Source organism: Miniopterus natalensis, chromosome 1, assembly GCF_054644295.1.
Source record: "Miniopterus natalensis isolate mMinNat1 chromosome 1, mMinNat1.hap1, whole genome shotgun sequence".
NCBI classification, from domain to species: domain Eukaryota; kingdom Metazoa; phylum Chordata; class Mammalia; order Chiroptera; family Miniopteridae; genus Miniopterus; species Miniopterus natalensis.
The window spans coordinates 84162683-84171367 of NC_142081.1; the positions used below are offsets into that span (position 1 = coordinate 84162683).

Consider the following 8685-nt stretch of genomic DNA (forward strand, 5'->3'; position numbering starts at 1 on the left):
GAGCAAAGTGAATAATTTCTGTGAGGGAGACTGTGCTGAACTATTGTTCTCAGTTCTTCACTTCTTCCTTGGTATAGATTTATACTCCATGTGCACTGCTGTGGGACTGGGCAGAACCTCCACCAGAGGAAGCAGAGTGTATTTCATTGCCCCATGGAGGATGCTCTTAGGTGGAATTATGAGGCTTTAAATAAATGTATGGGTGATTTGGTTTGGCCTTTGAAGTCCTGTGATACATCATTAAAAATAACCCCCCAAGACACTCAACACAAAAAACAACCAAACTAAAAACCCATTTCCCATGTAGCTTCCAATCCAGGAATGAAGACCTGGGAAGAGACTGAATCTACCTGTAGCCTGGTGCTAATGCTCACTTAACCCATCTGAGATCAGCCAAACTTGCACCATGAAAAGAAACACACAAATATTTCATTTGTAAGTTACTGAGATTTGGGGATTTATCAGCTATGCAGCATGATTTTAGTAGTAGCTGACTAATACAATTGGTATAAGAAGCATAAGCATAAAGAATTCACGCCTAGTTTTTTTTTGTTTGTTTGTTTTAAATACATCTTTATTGATTTCAGAGAGAGGAAGGGAAAGGGGAGAGACAGACAGAAACACCAATGATGAGAGAATTACTGATCGGCTAACTCCTGCACGCCCCCAAATGGGGATCGAGCGGGCAACCCAGGCACGTGCCCTGACCGGGAATCGAACCGTGATCTCCTGGATCCTAAGCCGAGGCTCAACACACCTGGCTGGGCCACGTCTAGTTTTTTGTTTGTACATAGCTGAGTAGCATTAAATTAGGAAACATCTGAGATTTTGCATTAGCAGTAGGGTTCTGGGTTTTTTTGTGTGTTTTGGTTTTTCCCCCCATATAATCAAGTCTTAGAAACCCTGCCTCAGAGAGTTGTGATTAACCCCATTTTATGGATGAGGAAACTGAGGCAACTCAAAGGGCCTGACTACAAGGACTACCTGACCTGCTTCAACATGAAGAGTTTTTTACTCTGTGTCTTGCTGCCTTTTTGTTGTTGTTGTTGTTAGTTTTAAGTAGCTTCCTTTTTGCTTAGGTGGCTATTCAGTTAAAATCGATGTTGAGAGCATGCAAAAGGAAAGAGATCAAAGGAAAGAAAAAATATTTTCTAAAAAGAAAAGAGAAAAGAAAAAGATAAACTGCTGAATTCAGATGAAGAAACCTGGCAGAATAACTACTATAAGCAAACCTCTGAGTGTCCACATCCTGTCAGAGATTCTCAGCAGCAAAGGACAGACACAGGAGGCCCCTGTATCTTCGCGATTAGCAGGTAAGAGCTGCTTGCAGAACACCTCAGAACTCCTGACCTTCACCAACCAGCTGGGTGCTCCCGTCCAAGTCTGCAGCCTAGAGAAGCCGCACTGGAGGATCCTGCAGAATTAGACCTGGAGGGAAAGAACTTTGGGGAATAAAAGTGCAGATTACAAAACAAGTAAATTCTTTGAATGTTCAGGAGGGCTTTTCTTAAGTTTTCCTCATCGGAGCATAATTTGAGTCGTTTCAGATGTTAATCACATCACGGATGGGGGAAAATCCCTCTAGAGTATAATTTTCCTCGTGGCTCAGGGTTAACAGGCTCTTTTAAACGTGGAAGAAACTCGTAAGCTGCTGCGGGTCGTTTTCGCAAGCTGTCCACGAGACGCCGCTCGGAAGCCCGCGGTCGGCCAGGCCCGGCGCGCGCCTCGGCTCCCTCAGCCGTCGCGCCCCGCGTGGGGGCACCGAGCGGCTCGGGCAGCGCGGGCCCTGCCGCCCCGGGGCCGCGGCGCCGCCGTCAGAGGGCGCGGCGCGGGCACTGCGCGGGGAGAGGCGGACAAGGAAAACGGCTAAGCAAAGGAGGCGTTTCAGTCCCCTGCCCCCGCCAGCCACCTCTGCCCCATTTCCGCACTTTAGAAAACTTGGTTCCAAAATATCTCAGAAGATGCACACTTCATCAACCCACCGTCTCTTGGGTTACATCCCTCACCTCTTGCACGCGACACGCTGGGGCGCAATTGCTCTCGCAGCAGCTGGAGTGGGCGCAGCACAGTCACTCCGTTGGCCTAGGGAGCCTCTTGCAGGAAAGAAGCGAAGTGGCTCAGGCCTGGGAGCTGGAAGTGCTTATGCAAGCGGCCCTTGCAGGCTCGGCGTCCGGGAAGGTCCCCGCAGTCTGGAAGTTCTCAGCCCCCGGCTTCCTGGTCATGCTGACGGCCCCCGGGGCAGGCACGGCAGCTGTCTCGAGGCCAAGATTTGCTCGGGAACATTGCGAGGAAAACAGCGCTTCAGACAGATCACATTTGCATTGATAAAAATCACAGATTTTTTGGGACAAAACTGAGACTCCCACAGTTATTTTTATTATTGATGAATGGATTGATTGCCCTTCCATGGTCACAGGGAGACAGCTTCCTTTTCCTCCTCCTCTCCGACCTTCCCCAGCCGCTTTCTCTGCAGCCCCACCCACCCGATCCTCTGCATGGGGGGGGGGGGGGGGCATGGAAAGGGAGAGCAGCAAATTTTGGAAGGACTGACAATATCAATCTTATTCTCAGTATATCGGCAGCAGTAAACTTTCTTTAAAAACCACGTTGAGCTTCTAAGGTTGCTGAAACGAACTGATATGAACAAAATGAACATAAACACCTATTTTGTCAATTTAAAAAATATTTATTAATTAAATGAAATATCAAAATACTCTTAAAAGCTTCAAATAGCATGTGTAATTTTTTCATTGAATGAGACTTTTTTTCTCTAAAGTTAGATGTGAAGTGATTACAATAACTGTTAGATACCTGACAAAATGTGACATATTACTGATACATAAATCTGAAATTAACATTGAAATTTGACATAGTTATGTCTTATGTAGGGCACTGTACATATTTTTATCTTTAGTGTTCCATTTGGGGTAAGTATATTAGATTTTTTTATTTTAAATTTCTTTTAAAATTAGGAAAATTATTCTTTATCAAGTATTTTAACAAATTTATTTTTAAAGAAAACTAAAACTTTATTATTGAAAAATTTCAAATTATTCAGAGGTACATACAAAATATTCAAATCTTCCTGATAGCAGTTTAACACTTTGGTGTACAGGGTGGGGCAAAAATAAGTTTACAGCTGTTCACATGGAAAATAATACAATAATTGCTAAACAATACAAAAATAAACTGTGTTTTTAAAAAGTTATCTTTGTTGTTGAAAGTATTACAGATATCCCTATCTCCCCTCCCCCTCCCCCAGGCCTTCACCACATATTGTCTTTGTCCACAGGTTAAGCAAATGTGCATTTAAGCTCTTTGATTAATCTCTCCCCACCCAATCCCCCACCCCCGCCTTTCCTCTGAGATTTGTCAGTCTGTTCCATGCTTCTTTGTCTCTGGATCTGTTCGTTCATCAGTTTATTTTGTTCATTATATTCCACATATGAGTAAGATCATGTGATACTTGCCTCTTTCTGACTGGCTTATTTCACTTAGCATAATACTTTCCAGGTCTATCCATGCTGTCTCAAAGCTTATGAGATCCTTCTTCTTTACAGCTGCGTAGTACCCCATGGTGTAAATGTAACACAACTTTTTATCCACTCATCTACTGATGGGCACTTGGGCTGTTTCCAGATCTTAGCTGTTGTAAATTGTGCTGCTATGAACATAGGGCTGCATAAATTCTTTCTGATTGGTGTTTAGAGCTTCTTAGGATATATTCCTAGGAGTGGGATCACTGGGTCAAAAGGCAGCTCCATATTTAATTTTTTGAGGAAACTGCATACTGTTTTCCATAGTGGCTGCACCAGTCTGCATTCCCACCAGCAGTGTACTAGGGTTCCCCTTTCTCCACACCCTCGCCAGCACAAGTTGTTTGTTGATTTGTTGATGGCAGCCATTCTGAACTAAACTATATTTTGATACTCCATAATTGTAAACCTACTTTTGCCCCACTCTGTATATTCTTGTAGACATTATATATAAATGTATTTTTAACAAGCTTTCCCCCCCTACTTTTTTTATTGATATTTTTTTTATGTCAGTATATAAAATATCCTTCATTTTCTAAATAATTATATAGTATTATGTGTACTAGAATTTATTTAACCATTTCTGTATCATTAGGCATTTAGATTATTTCCAATTAAATATATATTTCAAGTAATTTTATATTAAATAATTGCATATATATACATTTTTACTCACTTTGAAATTTTCTCTAGGAAAAATTCCTGGATGTAGTATAGTTGATCAGATTTTGTACATTTAAATTTTAGTAGATGCTATCTAATTATGCTCCAAAAAACTTTATCAGTTTACAATTACATAAAAATAGATAAGAATTTTAACAAAATTCCTTTGGATTTTGGTATCATCATAGCATTAACCAAAAGAAGGACATTTTGAACATGTTTCCTTTCTAGTTCTTACACATTTTTTCTTTTCTTATTTTATTTACTAGGATTTTCAATTGAATGTTGAATGGAAGTTGTAATATCAAGCCTCCTGGTCTTGATTATATCTTTAAGGAAATCTATACTTTTATCAGTAAATATAGTACTTATTTACTGTGGCTTTTTGATAGATATCCTTTATCAAATTAAGATTTAATATGGACTGATTGTGCCACCTCCTTCCCTCCAGTTCATAGGTTGAGGCCCTAATCCCCAAAGTGATAGTATTTGGGGGTGGGGCCTTTGAGAGGTAATTATGTTTAGATGAGGCCATAAGGGTGAGGCTCCCAGGAATGGATCATGTCCTCATAAGAGGAAGAAGAGAGAGCTCTCTTCTCTCTTGTGTGCCATGTGGGGACACTGTGAGCCATGAGGAGTGTCCTCACCAGAACTGGAGCATGGGTTCACCTGGTCTCAGATTTCATCCTAGAGCTATAAAAACATATTTCTGTGGTTTAAGTCACCAGTCTGTGGTGCTTTGTTATGGTAGCCTGAACTGACTATTACAAGAGTTTCTTTTGAATCTATCAGGGTGCATGCAGCTGCAGGTAAATAGAAAGTCTAATTGAAAGGAGCTTAAACATTAAAGGCATTTGTTATCTACCTTAAGAACTAAGTTTAAGGAATTTCAGGGCTGAGTAACCTCATAAATTCATCTTTCCATTCTCCAGTTCTCATCACACTGTGTTCTCATTGAGGTATCCCTGCCTTTTCTTGTGGTCTTGAAATTGTTGCCTCAGGTCCAAGTATCTCTTTCAGACAACCTTTTGAGGCAGAAATGGAAATACTTGTGACTTTTTTAAAGTGAGGAAACCTTTCCAACCTTCTGAAGCATACTTACACTAATGTCTCATTGTCCAAAATTGAGTCATAAACAAAAGATTACCAAGATTAGCTTGCTTTAGTGAACATATACCCTTGGGGCTGGAGAGAAGTCCAGCCTTCTTATAAGATTGGTTGTGCTAGTTATTGCTTCCTAACAAATTACTCCCCAAATTTAACAGCTTATATTTATTTATTAGGCATTTATTATCTCACACAGTTTGTGACAGTTGAAATCTGAGAATGGCTTAGCTGGGTGGTTCTGGTTGAGGATCCTTAATGAGGTTATAGTAAAGTTGTCAGACGGGGTTGCAGTAATCTGAAAGTTTGATTGGGGCTGAAGGACTACTTCCAGAATGGCTCACCCACATGGCTGTTGGCTGGGGGCCTCAGATCTTTGCCATAGGAACCTCTTCATAGGGCTAACTTCCCCCTGGTGGAGGGAGAGGGCAGTTGTAGTACTGGAAGCCACCACCACCTTGGTTGTTAAAGTGCTTTTCCAGGCATGGCCTGGCCTTTCCGCCTTCCTTGTTGTATTGCCTCACCAGCTTGTCTGCTTCCTCCCACTGCAGTTCAATGAACAGCACCTTTTCCAGGAAGTCCTTAATGTCTGGCAATGAAAAGCTGTCTTTTATTTCCAAGATTGTGATCTGGGACATCCTTCCCTTCCTTGTCATTTCACTTTATTGTTCAGTCTTTTAGATTTTTGCCAGTGGGACAGATGACAATAGCTTTGCACTGGAGGCCTTCAAATGATCTCATTTTTTGTCTCTGGGCTGACTCATAAACATTTGTTTCGTCTAGGATATGGTTGCATTTCTTGCAGGCGGCAATCTGGAGGAGATGGTTGAAGCACTGGGTGGCCTGCTGGGTCAAGCTCATCAGACTCATCTTATCCATGATGACAGAGGTACCCAGGATGTTGTAGTGCTTGAAGAGGTTTGAGGCTTCATGTTTGATGCCCCACATAATCTTACCAGTGCGGCAGGCAAGAATCTCACAGTCTGCCTTGGTTTTAGTCCAACAGTACTCAGGATCCTCTCATTCAAGGGAAGGTAAAGCCAGGAAGGACAGAACAGTAGTTGAACTCTGCTGCACAATTCTTCACCAGGACATAAGGTTTCTTTTTGAATTTGGAAAGCAATGCCCACTTACTTCTGTTCTTGGTGAAGGACAGTTTCATTTCACTTCCACATTAGAAGTCTGCAAAGCAGCCAAAGACATAATTTTCTGCAAACTTGTCTCCATAATGTTCAAACCGGCTCTTGGTGGACTTCTTTTCAGTGCCTGCATAGCGCTGGGAGAAAGCCTTTTCACCTAGCTGGGTGCTGCAGAGGTCAAGGGATCAGTGGATACAGACGACATGCAGGTCAGGCTCAGTGGATGGAAAGTACTTTACAAAGATTTCCTCATTGACCTTCATCTCAAAGCACATACGACTCTTTCTGACCCCATGGCTGGTACAAGCTCCTGACAACAGGTATGCAAAGTACTTGATTGTAAGTGAGTAGCCACTACCCCAGTCTCAGGGCACTTTGAAATGAAGGCTGCAGTTATATGTGTAATTCACAATAAGGATGTCATCAAGGTCCTCTTCAGTGGGAAGCTGAGGAAAGCCACCCTTCCTATCATCTCGGTGTTCGAAATACCCCGTACCCCACCAAGTCCTGGGTTTTCTTCATAAGACTCTTGTGACTCTGCAATTGTTGTCTGTCTGGCCTGAGTTGAGATGGGTCAGGTGGGAAGGAGCTGGTGGGTGCTGCTTCTTCATCTGTCTGCACTTCCACTGGGTGATAGACCTGCTGCTGCTCCATTTCAAGTGGTCTTCTCTCATAACCTGACTAGTTCTCCTGCTTGATGGCCTGGGTCTCATAGGATTGGTTCTCTTTGGTAATTTTGTCCATGACATGTCTTCATCGTTGTGCCTGGAACACCATGATGGTTCATCTTTGGCCTGGAGCTCCCTCTCTGTCTGGCTTCTCAGTGTCCAGGGCCTTTACAAGCTTGGCCTTGAAGCTGTGGGTGTCCAGGCCATAGCACTGCAGCTCCTTCAGAAGTTTGCTCACCTTCAGATGTTGCACATCTATGGCCCTGGCCCCAGGGCTCTGTTCCCCTTAAACCTTTCTTGTCAGGAGGCGAAGGGGAGAAGGGAGGTGTAGTCCAATAGCAGTAGCAACTCAAAATGCTTATCAAGCATTTTTTAATTGTAGAAATTAATGTAAGTTTTGTTCTACTTTAATCCTTTAATGTGTTGGATTCATTATTAGATTTTTTCTAATGTCGAAACACCTTGTTATTAATAGGATATAATTTTAAAATATTTATATTATTGCTCTTTGTACATTGCTGACTTGATTTTGCATCTGTATTCAAAGATGACATTGGTTTTTTCTTTATGCTTTTATTGTCCTTGTTCAGTTCTGATATCAAGAATGTACTAACCTCATAAAATAATTTCATTAACCTTTCTTCTTTTTCTAGTCTCTGAAAAACAGGCTATGTCTAGCTGTCTCTTTATTTTTAAAAATATATCTTTATTGATTTCAGAGAAAGGGAGAGGGAGAGAGATAGAAACATCAGTGATGAGAGAGTCATTGTTCGGCTGCCTCTTGCACGCCCCCCACTGGGGATCGAGCCTGCAACCCGGGCATGTGCCCTGACTGGGAATCAAACCGCGATCTCTTGGATCATAGGTGGATGCTCAACCGCTGAGCCACTCCCAGCCAGGCTAGCTGTCTCTCTTGCTCTCTCTATTTTGCTATCCCTGCTCAGCTTTTTTTGGGTTGAGGATATCTTAAACTGAAAATATACCTTTCTTAAGTGTGTGGAGTTTCCATCCACTGCTTTTTACCCACTCATAACCATATTTAGCCTTCACAAGGATTCCACTGTTATAGTCCCCTTGATTTATATAGAGAACAGTTTTTCAGGCTTTATTCTGGTAAAAGTGCTGCAGTTTCTGTGAGCTACTAGCCTAGCACTTCTGCGAAATTTTAAGTGAGTAACCCTCTAAGACAGCATGGCTACCTTGGCTCCATTGGCTTACTTGTTCTAATTGAGGTTGCTTAGAAGGTTCTGGACGGGAAGATGGTAACTTGCTTCTCTGGCCATTGTTTCCTATATGCGCTTGGAGCTTTAGGCCCTTAAGTCCTGTCTCTTTATAAATGAATCTTATTTGCTTTGTGTCCTACAGGGATTCTTCACAATATCTGGTTTACTGAGGATACTCGCCCTTGCTTTTTAGCACTGCAATGGATTTGTTCCTTTTACTGTATCTCCGCTGAAATTTCAATGAGATTTTGGGAGGAAGGGTAATAAACCTTTATGTAGTTTTATTCGGTCTGCCATTTAGACTGAAAATCTGCTGTTGCCACACTCTGTGCACATAGAACTTGACCCATAC

General features: G+C 42.2%; 1 pseudogene; it reads right to left on the reverse strand.

The window, feature by feature from the left end:
- Positions 1-5704: 5704 nt before the first annotated feature.
- Positions 5705-7363, reverse strand: LOC107536118 (heterogeneous nuclear ribonucleoprotein U-like protein 1 pseudogene; annotated as a pseudogene).
- Between the last annotated feature and the right edge of the window lie 1322 nt (positions 7364-8685).